At 41.4% G+C, this 12,058-nt stretch overlaps 1 pseudogene; it reads right to left on the reverse strand.

Annotated features, from left to right (window-relative positions):
- Positions 1–292: 292 nt before the first annotated feature.
- Positions 293–9,115, reverse strand: LOC149181940 (F-box/kelch-repeat protein At1g22040 pseudogene; annotated as a pseudogene).
- Positions 9,116–12,058: the final 2,943 nt, after the last annotated feature.

The following is a 12,058-nucleotide window of genomic DNA, read 5'->3' on the forward strand; positions in this document are numbered from 1 at the left end:
TCTCCTTTCATGATATTTACAAAGAGATGTAAACTCTTAGAGAGACAAAGCAATGAGTGGTTGTGAAAAACGGGGTTTCGAGTTAAAAAATAGCCCCATACAGTGAATCATGCTACCTCTCCTTTCATGATATTTACAAAGTAACCACAACATGGAAGAAAAATAAATGTTAACCTTGGTCTTAGATCTGAAGGACTTGACAACTAACTAGCTCAATAAAGCCAAAATGTCGACTAGCAATGCTCTTCCTATCAACCTCAGAATCAGAAATACTAGTAGAAGGATCGGAGGTCTATGACGATGAAGATGATGTAACTGCACCTTCGCTTGTGTCAGCCTGCAAAACAACGACATTGTCACTAATGCCTTTTGTAATAACATGAAGATTTCTCAAGAATCCAGCTAGTAGGTAAGGTGACTCTGAATCTGTGTAATCTACGACAGGTACTTTCCTCAAAATGACTTTCCATGTATCTTCCTGGGGATCATACATTTTAATCTTACCGCTGTATAATGAACTAGAAGGATCCAACGCATACAGGTTACCATCCACCACAATGCTTAATTTTGTCCCTGCCTGCCTTGCAGGCCAACCATCTCCCATACCGTTTGGCATCTCCAACCAAGAATCAGTAGCAGGATCATAGGCTTCACCACCAACATCTACAGAGAAAGGCCACGAATATAAGCTCTATGGTACACATAGTTTTCCTCTAAATGTTGTCATTCCAGTAACAATTGGTTTTAGCATATCTGCCAAAAAAGCTGTGGGCAGAACTTGAGCTCGTGCAAATGGCATGTTTGGAATTTGGGTCCAGGTATTTGTAACAGGATCATAAACCTCTGCCTACTGAAGTGGAGTCAATCCACCTCTGCCCCTATTCACTCCACCCACCACATAAAGCTTGTTGTTCAGGAAAGTTGTTTTACAATAAGCCCTTGCAGTGGTCATAGGTGCGACTTCTGTCCATGCATTTTTTCGAGGATCATAACGCCAGACAGATTTGAGAGCAGATGCTTTAGCAAACCCTCCCAGAACATAGAGGCATCCATTAATGGCCCCTACGGCTCAACCACAAAAAGTTGTTCTATCTAGAGAATCTTTCGGTCCAAACGAGCCCCTCACAAAACCTGTTAGCCTGTAACCCAATGTTCCCATTGCATTCCATAAACTCCATCCTGTAGCTTGATTGAATTCCTCCTCATATATAAAAGCCGGCATAGGTGGCAAGTTGTGCCATTTACCTGATAACGGATCCAAAGCATTCCAGATGAGCTTTTCCTCTTCGTCTTTCATCAAAATGTATAGTCATTCTTCAGAGAAACTGATCTCTTATATTAATTCGAAATTCAATGGCCATAACGCTCCACCTTCACCTCGATCTCTGACATGTTTCTGCAGTTGCCGAAGATGAGAGAGAAACAATGGTTCCTTGAGTATGGCAAGCGCTGGGTAGTTTGATCCAATGGTAGCCATTATTCGAATCGTCTAACATCAAATCAGACAGACGATAACGATGATAACAAAGACCACAGGAAAGTTCATCTCAGAGGAAACGCCTTACGGCGTAAATATTTAATTAGTTTATTTGAAGGATTAATTCTCACAAATAAGATAACAGAAGTAAATGGTTATTCGAGTTTATTTAAAAGAGTTAATTTTAACAAATAACATAATATATATATATATATATATATATATATATATATATATATATATATATATATATATATATATATATATATATATGGAAATATGTAAGCTTTATATGTAATTAATACAATAAAAAGAAATATGTAAATAAAATATAACATAAAAAAAGATAGATGCAATAGATAAAAATATGTATACGAAATATATGAATTTTGATTTAATAAATAGAAATATGTATACAAAATATATAAATATTTCCCTGTTTTAAATAAAATAACTTGCCCCAATTGCTTGAAATTGTCGTGTTGCAAATATGGGAACATTGTTCGCAGCTTTTTCCACATAATCTCTTATATATAAGAATCATTGATGCGTCCCAACATTACCTCATTTACCTTAAGCGAAGGCTTCTCCTTTCCATTCATGAAGATCATTGAGCTGATTCGAGTTTAGTTGCACGTTTTGTGATCAGAAATTAGGGTGTCGTATTTGCCTCTGTTGAAATTTTGAAAAGCAGAGTATTAAAGTTTTGTAAATCTCATTTACATCCATTGTTTGAAAGGTTGAATCTCAAATAGTAAACTATAGTGTTGATTTTTTTTATCTTTTAGGTTTAATTATGAACATTAAATTATTCACCACATTTTATTTTTAAAATTATTTAACTAATCTACTATAATTATTTTATTTTTAAAATTATTTAACTGATTTAACTATAATGAAGGTAATATATTAAAAATCAAATATATAAGTAAACAAAATTTGGACCACTTTAAATCTATATAAATTTGGAACACTAAAGCTAAGTACATATCACACTATTATCACAAGCATGGTACAAGTCAAACTCTCCAAACCTTAGCTATGGAAATTATAGGAAGACCTTCACCACCAATTCCTCCTTGCTAAGAAGTGCTCCCAAGCAACAAGCTAGTATTGACATTGCAAGTTTTCCTTGGCACATACACTAAGCTTGTATCACACATGCTCTCCATGGTTGTGTTGGAACACCCTCCTCTCACATCTACCCAAGTAACTCCCCAACTAGGGTAAACATGTGACGAGAGGTTCCTACAATATGATTCGACTCCCTATTTGTCTGTTAAGAAGGTGGAATTGATGGAAACACACCATACAGACCTTCCACATCAGCAACAAAGCTCCAGGAGCCATCCCAACAACTCAGGTAACTAGCCCCGGGGTCCCACTGAGTTTTTAGACCATTAAACCCTTGGACGCTCCCTTGATATGGGCAGGCATGCATCAAGGAGGTTCCATACACTCCCACAGCATGGTTATGCATGCATCTGGGGACTTTTTTCCTCAGACCTATGCCTACGACTCTGAGATTTGTGCCACTTTTTTAGGCCCAGAGCCCATGTCACTGTCTAGAACTCAATGACAGGCTCAGAAATGAATTTACACAACAGAACAATGATACATTTACAAAAGCATTGACAAGGACTAGACTAGACACCTACTGGCCAGGACAGATATTTCATCAAACATGTCACAAACATAAAAGCTACAGGTTTTAATGACAAAACTAAGCATAGGCATCCCATACTTATCTGAGAATCACTAAGAAGCATTGATGCTTTAACACATTAGTTGCAATTTCATCTATTAGGCCATAAATACATTGTCCATTCATTTACAAGTAAAAACATGATGAGAGCCATACATGATAGATCATGACCAATGAGCTACATGCATATGCCATGCATGAAAAAACGAGTGAGGAAAACATACATGCAACTTGGTACTTGCAAGAAAAACCTGTTGTAGCTACTGATCCCGAAGTCCTCTTGTTCTTTCCTTCTCTTCATTTTCCTTCTTGCTCCAAAACTCCCAGTATTCCATACTTTCCAAGAGTGCTCCAAGAAAACTCTAAATTTCCAAGAGTATGAGAGAGAGAATAGAAAGATAACTCCAAAACTGAACTCACAAAATCTTTTCTATTGATCCTCAAAAGCCTTTTCATTAATGAGGTCTCTACAGGGAAAATTTTAAGGATGGATAATTATTTTGAAGTTTAAAAATATTGACGAATCTCACTAGTCCCTAAATATGCAAATTATAAAATGTTTATTGATATATTTGTAAAATTATTCAAATTTATAATGATTTTATATATAGTGTCTATATAATGGTGGAATTTTTTAAGGTAGAATAATTTTATATTGTAAAATTTTGGCGAATCATTTTTTGTAAAAAATGGAAATTGGCGAATTTTTTGTGGAAAAAGCATGGAAAATTAGCCCACCTGCGAATATTAGCTCCTAAAATTTTCCATGGGTCAATATTTTCTTCATTTTCTATTGTTTTCCTTCATTTTCTTCTAATTTCAATTATTTTTCATAAATAAATGTGCCAAAATTTCACTGCCTTTCTAAAGCCTTTTCCAATTTCGTTAGCCATTAATTAATCACCATTGATCCCCATCACTATGCTTTTTTCCCAAAATTTAGCTTGGAATATGTGCCCCATCAACCGTGGTTATTATTTTTCCTTTATTAGCTTTTATTAGATAGAATTTTCACTAGGATTGTTACAAAACCCTTCCCCTTGGGAGAACACCATCCTCGGTGTTCAACAACACCTACAACCAACAAGGCTGTTGTAAGAAAAATATACTGCCCATGGAGATTTATAAATTAGCTCTTGCAGTATTTACAAGGACCATCCATATACATATGTACATATACATCCATAAAGGATTTATATATTAGCTCTTGCACTATTTACAAGGATTATCCATATACATATGTACATATGTAATGGTGTTTACATCCATATACATATGTACATATACGAAACATCACCAAAACATGTACCAAAAAATCCACTCAACCAGTGAATAAGGAAGGATACATAGTCCCCATCTGATCTGTCACCTTCCATGTAGCTTCATCGGCCCCAAAGTGCTTCCATTTCACTTGAACTTTCTCGATTTCTCAGCTCCAGAGCATCAGCATATTTCTCTGGAAAATACATTGTGGTTTTTGCTAGAATTTTCCTTCTAACTCCACCTGCAATACAGACCAGTCAATCACATGATCAACATCTTTAACATACTTCTTAAGCAATGACTGGTGGGCTCCAGTATTGTAGCAATAATGCTACAACTCCTGGAGCTTCCTATCTCTAATTTTATCAACCCGGTAGTTCGTAACAAACTTGGAAGCGACGGTGCTGTATGCACAAGTACTAGCTCTTGTCGCAGCTGTCACTTGGTCAGCTGGCAGAAGTCTGCTAGGGCTCAAGCCAACTTCTATATGTTCTCAGAAGAAGCTTTCTAAATGATGGACGAAGGCTATCTCAAAGGAAATTAACCTACTTTGCAAGAATGAACTGAAAGCCAACCAAAACATGGAAACCCTAGTAAACCCTAATCTGACTAGTTTAATCTCTATGATGCAATGGTGGGAGTGCAAACGTCTAGAAATGATGCCATTACTTCTAGTGAGATGAGATCCATGAATTTAAACTACTTCCATTGAAGAGAACATGTTTTTATATTTTTGCTTAAGTGGTTGGAGTTATTATGATTGTGTTTCTGACTAGGTCTTGACTGTGCAGGGGTAGTTCAGAGGGAGGAAGGCTTGGGAAAGGTCAGGAGGGCTCTAAGAGGTTCCAGGGGATCCATCACATCATTCCACAGAAGTCCACAACGTTCAGGTGCTTGGCAACCGAGTTTGCAGGCTTCTACAGGATGTCTGCAGGGGATCCTACAGGAAGCTCAGGATTTCTACAGGAAGTCTGCTAACTTCTACAGGATGTTCTACAGTTGGAGTTTTGGGTGATGGAGGAGTTGAGGAGCTGTATGGGTGGATAGGTGGGATGAAAAGGAACTTGTGATGGCTCAGGGGCAGAGAGATGGGATGGAGAGAGAGTGCGTACAGTTGGTTGGTGGATAGAAGGGTGGAAGCAATGGAAAGTCAAGAAGATGGAGCTACGTGGGCTGTAGAAGGGTTGGAAGGCAAACGGGCTGAACAGAGGTTGAGTAGGTGGCTTAGGCACGGTTGAGAAGAAGAAGAACACAATAAAGTGATGCTACGCGGTGTAAAAGAAACAAATCCTCTATGTCTTGCACAAAACCAAGAATTCATCCACCTATTCTAACTGTGTTATTAAACCAATGAACAGCAATGTAAATTGTGGAGAGAAATCATGCATGGTGTTGGAATGAAGAAGTATTGCTCAAGATCAGAATGCATGGATGGTTTTATGACTGAAATGATTGTGTTGCAGCTTGCATGAACGTATAAGACTGCGTTTTTTTTGGTGGTTGGTACGGTCTACACCCCCAATCTCTAAACAGAGATGGCAGTGAGTGCACTATCAACCTTTTCTTGGAGCTCTAATGAATTCTAATCCTCCTACTCTAATCTAAACTGCTGACAGCACTTTAACCATAAACTAATCCTACTCAATCACATTAAAGAAATTAAATCAGCAGACTGTGTTTTCCAAATGCATGTCAAAACAAAGAAATGAAGTGCTGAAAGGAAAGACAAGTAACAATACAAAGAAAAGGAGGTCTATTGCTCGAAGGTTGGGTCCTAACCTGAGAGCTATAGCTCCTCTTAAGAACTCAGGATTGAATCCAAATCTGCCTGCCTTTATTAAAAGATCATAATCATGAGTCTAACATCATGCCAAAACTGGCTTACAAAAAGCAAAAACCGAGTTGTAGCTCGTACTCAGGAATTGCAACAGTAGTTCAAAAGTTCAAAAAGCTCCTATCAAAGGCTACGGCCTCAATATTTATACATGATGAGGATCAAGCTGGCTTCCTCAATTAGTGGAGCTTGGCTGTCCAACTAAAAGTAAACTGATGTTCCTGTAGAATCCGTTGGCTGCCTTCTAGCTCGGTGGGGATAGCTGTTGGAGCTCGGAGTTAGGGTGGAGATCACGAGGAAGGTCATTCAAGACTGTGGACAACCTCCCTATAAACCGGCAATTCCACCTTTGTTGTCTCCTTGTCTCCATCTGCATGGTCTTTGCTCTCTTTAATGCCAAAAAACCTGAAATCATCATGTATTAGCCACATAGATATAATGCCTTCCCTTCTTCCTACAAATAACATGAATATACTAAGAAATGATGCATAAGTGATAAAAGATGAAGGGTTGAGCAAGGTAAGTAGGCCGAATGAGCCCAAATTGTTACCAAAAATTGGGGCTCATCATCACCCCCCAGCTAAAATATTTGCTCATCCTTGAGCAATTTTGCTCTGGCTCCTTGTCCTTGGCCGAGAACTAGGCTCCGGAATACGCTCTTTCTTTCCTACCCCTGGTGGCTCTGCCTGTTCTGCCCTTGGTGGTGATGAGGGTCCTTCTCCTTCCATCTTTTCTGTTTCCTGTAGACGGGCCAGAGTTTCCTGTAGAACATTTTCGGCATCCTGTAGCCGAGCTTTTTCAGTCACTAGGTCTAACTTTTCTTGCCACGTAGTTTTCTTTGGGCTCCCCCTCTCATAGGTGACTGATATCCTCGAGGGGGACTTTTCCTTGGGCAATGTAGGGGCATCTTCAATAATAATCGGGCTGCTGGACGGAGGCTGTGGCTTGCCTGTCTTTATTCTGACACTTCTTCGAGCTTTAAAGTATAGAGGGGTCTCCCTCTTTCTCTTCTCGTTTGGCTTAGGAGGTGTGCTGAGGGCGGCCAGCACTGCTGCTACCTCCCTTTCATGAATATCAGCTTTCTTCTCCTTGGGTTTCACTTTTTCAGGGCTTCCTGTAGAAGACCCTGTTTTAGCAATTTTCGGGCTTCCTGTAGAAGCCGGTTTCGGCTTTCCTGTAGAAGCCGGTTTCGGCTTACCTGTAGAAACAGGTGTCGCCGCCTTGGTTTGCTTTGCTCCATGAGTCTTGCTTTTTGACTTGGTTGCGGTCGCTGTCGAGGCACTCATGCTGATGTGGACCTTCTCAGCCTTGTCCACTCTGTCTTGCAACCTTTGTTCTCTTGCTGTCAAGATGGGTGTGTCATCTCTTTCTTTGTCATCCTTTTTCTCATGCTTCTTCTTTTTCTCTTTCTTCTGCACTGTGGTCGGGGTCTTCTGGCCTGTTTCTTTCTTTCCCACGGCCACTGATTCCTTCTCCTCACTGCTGGAGGAACCACTTTCTTCGGTCAACATCCTTATGTCTCCATCTCTTGTCAAATTTCTGAATGCTTCCCATGAGAGAGGGACCTTGTATGAATGAAGCGCATCCTCCATGAGAAGTTTGATCAATCCATGGTGGGCTACCTGGTCTGGTATGCCTTCTTTTAACTTTGTGGCACACTCAATTAGAGACTATAGCAGGAAATAAGGGATGCTCAGTTTATTTTCTACAGGAAGATCAATCTGGTGCCTCAATTCAGTGAGCAACCGAAAGTGATACCCGTACACAATGCTAAAACGGCCTTCGCAGGTTATATACTTCATGATCTACAGGCTAACTTCATTCCATGGTGGCAGCAAACTGGTTCTACGCACCCCATTTTTGTCCTCCGAGAATTCCTCCTCTGGGGGAAAGAATTCTTTCTTGGCCTGTTGGCTCAACTTCCTTTCTTCCTTATCCCATGGCAAACCCATTGGAAGTTCAGTAATTCGACTAATATATTGCGGGGTGAGCTTGAGGCTTAGGCCCCTGAAGTTCACGGTGGCCAATGTTTTGGATTTCGGCCTCAGAGCCTGCAAAAACTCTTCTGCCACTTCGTCGTCATAACCCTGCAATTTGTCACAGAAGGCTATCCATTGTGCTCGTGTGAAGAGCTCCACCACCTCCGGATTTTCTCTTAAGTTTGTTGAATCAGTGGGTTCTCTTTTGATGAACCCACCCGGCATGGTAAAAACTGTTGCTTTAACTAGAGGTGGCGAACGCGGAAGAAGTTTGGTCTACTGAGACAGAGCATAGAATTACGCTTCTATCATGCACAAAATTCACAAAGCTTTCCCCCGAGAATTTTTAACACAGCCAACTATACTGATATCCTGTAGGACGACAGTTCATGAACGGCAGACAACAATTGCAACAATTTTCTATGACCAGACTGTAGACGACGATTCTGCCACCTTCAAAAACCAATTGCATGGAGAGTTCAGGTTTACCTTTTTAATCCGCCACCTTTTGACGTGAGGAACCCGACTTCCTGTAGAAAACAGCTTTCCTGTAGGAGCAGCGCGCGATTTCCGGGGAATACTGCAGTGGGTCTGCGCTCTTGCTGTAGCTTCACAGGCGTTCTGATGGCCAAAGGCTCGGAGTATCGAACTGCAGAGGGATCCGGATGATCACTCGAGTCGCAAACGGTGAATGATAAATGCATGAGGTTGATAATCTAGCCGATTAGATTTGAATCGGCGGAATCTGTGGCGCGGGGGTGAGCTGTCCCTGCCGGACCGTTGGTTGACGTCACACCATCATTCTTCTGCACGTTTACTTACTGCTGCATCATTCCCCGCAGATCCGCCGCTGCCATTCTCGTTAGAACTCGTTCCTCCCTGAGTGGACGGTTCTCACGTGCCCACTGCCCATTTTTTCCACGGCCACCATTCACACATCCAGCTCGACCAGCTGACTGGTCGGCGTGGCCAATCGATTGACCATACAATTGCTCAACCCATCCATTTCACACTTTGCAAACATTTTCAAAGTAAAATTCATGCAATTCGTTGGAAGAAAGGGTCGAGACACTTACCTGTGCGGCTGCAACACGATTTTTCGGCTTTCGGATGATGATGAGTGGATTCGTTTGCCGCTGATGAATTTGCACAGGCCCGGAGGTTCATGTTTACAGGCTGCCGACAATGGATTTGATGCTGTGGTTGCATGCGCCCGCGTTTTCATTATATATGGCCAGTGCTGTGAACGGTGTACACTCTAGCGGGCTTAACTGTTACAGGACTCCTATAGGATGTCTTGTAATAGTTTATCCTCCTCGGGTGCATGCTGCACGATGAAGGCAATGGCCTCACGATCCCGCTCCCAGAGCTCATGGATGGCTTGGATGGATATGGTATGACATCTCAGCGTTTTTTTGATCTTAAAAATTGCTTTCTCTTTGATAACTCAACGATCTGCTTTGCTGGTGCAGGTAACTTCATTGCATGTCGACAAGGATGGTAGAACGAGATGACAGCAGTGTGCAAGGGTGTCAACAGTAGCTTTCATGCGTCCAAACCGATCCTTAGTCGTTAGATCTCCTCATAAAATGAATTCTGGGCCGTCCCGAACTTCTACAGGAAGTTTCCTGTAGAAATACAGAACTTCCTGTAAAAGGGTTGTGTTTCCTGTAGAAAGTCTGCACCTTCCTGTAGAAAATCTGCATCTTCCTGTAGAAGACTCAAGCCATGATGAAACTGTGCACATACCTTGGAGGAAATGAGTATTCTTGGAGGAGGTGCAGGTGGGGTCCCCTGGCAGCATGATAAGGATCTTTGGCTTTGCATTAAGACCTCCTCTTCTTCATAGAACACCTGCAACCTGCATGCATATTCACATTATAAACTTGTTGTCCTTGTCTTTTTTCTTATTGTTCTTTTCCCTATTTTCTCTTTTTTTTTTCTTTTTTCCTCTTTTTTGAAAGATAACAGGGGCGCCTCAATGAGGTTTTCACCCTTGCCATCTGCCCTGAGCGCCTCAGAGAGGTTTTTACTCAAGGATCTTTTTCGAATCTTTTTTCTTCTTTTTTTTTGAAAGACAATAGGGGAGCCTCAGTGAGGTTTTCACCCCTACCACCTGCCTTGGGAACCTCAGAAAGGTTTTCACCCAAGGATCTTTATTATTATTATTATTATTATTATTATTATTTTTAAATCTTTCAGGGTATGCCCAAAGTGGAGGCAGAACCCTTCTCTATGACCAATACAGATTTCTCCATAGTTTTGATGAACTCTTGTCTTGAGAGAGGTTTCTTGTAGATCTTCAATCGATGCCCATTGACAAGCATGGGGATGGCTTCCTCATCAATGGTCCGAATAAGAACAGATCCATTGTCATGACATTTTTCCACTGCATATGGTCCTAGCCATCTGGTTCTCAGCTTCCCCTTGAAATCTTTGTATCTGGAGTCATACAACAAGGCCCAATCTTCCGCTGGAATTGCTTGTCATGGAGGTGTTGGTCATGCCACACCTTTCTCTGAAGTTGAACCACTTCCGAGTGAAGGAGGGCCTGCATCCGGTGCTCATCCAGTCCATTCAGCTGCAATAACCTTTCTTGTTGTGCATGGCTGAGATCTAGGTCCAGCTGAGCTGCCATCCTCAAAGTGTTGTATTCAAATTCAATGGACAGCAAAGCTTTCTTCCCATAGACCAGCTCATAAGGTGTGAATCCGGTGGTGGTCTTCCAGGTGGTGTTGTAAGCCCATGTGGCCTCAACCAGGCGATCTGCCCAGTCCTTTCTGCTGTTGCTCACCACCTTAGTCAAGATCCCTTCTAATGCTCTATTGGTGACTTCCACCTGCCCATTTGCTTGAGGGTGATAGGGGGTGGAAGTCCTATGCTTGATCTTGTGATGAGCTAGTAGGTCTTCAATCAAGTTGGATGTGAACTGGCTCCCTTGATCAGTGACCAGCTCTCTTGGATAGCCAAACTTGTAGAAGATGTTTTCTCTTAAGAACTCGGCCACCTTTTCTTCTGTTGCTGCTTTGATTGCTTTGGTCTCTGCCCACTTTGTCAGGTAGTCAGTGCACACAATGGTGTAAGACCTTTGCCTCGAAGGAGGGTTGATTGGACCCACAAAGTCCATACCCCACTTCTCAAATGGCTCAAGAGTCACTTGAGGTTGGAGAGGCATCTCATCCCTTTGAGTTGGTTTCCCCATTCTTTGGCATTGGTCACATTGGCTGATATATCTTCTGACATCTTGATGAAGTGTGGGCCAATAGTAGCCTGCCTGCAGGATTTTGAAGGCAGTCCTCTTTGCTGCAAAATGTCCTCCACAAGGCCCATCATGACAGGTGAGGAGGATATCAAAGACTTCCTCCTCTCTTACACAACGCCTTAAGATCTGATCAGGGCCAAGCTTGAACAGATTGCCCCCGATCCAAGTAAATGAGGAACTTTTTCTGATGATTCTGCTCTTCTCTCTTGAAGATAGGTGCGGAGGGAACTGTGTTGAAACAAGGTAGTTTGCTATATCAGCAAACCATGGAGAGAGTACTGAGATAGAAAACAGATGTTCATCGGGCATCTGGTCATCCACTGTTCCATCCTCATCTGCAGACAAATCCAATCTAGATAAAAAATCAGCAACAACATTTTCTCTACCTGGTTTGTCAACAATGGTCAAATCAAACTGCTGCAACAAAAGTAACCATCTAATAATACGAGCATTCACATCTGGTTTATTCATTAAATATCTAATTGCAGCATGGTCTGTATGTACAAATGTTTGATAGCCAGTGATATAATGTCGGAAC

This window comes from Pinus tabuliformis, chromosome 3_2 (assembly GCF_031772625.1).
Source record: "Pinus tabuliformis cultivar Carrire ecotype Pingquan chromosome 3_2, CPIR1, whole genome shotgun sequence".
In the NCBI taxonomy this organism is placed as follows: Eukaryota; Viridiplantae; Streptophyta; class Pinopsida; order Pinales; family Pinaceae; genus Pinus; species Pinus tabuliformis.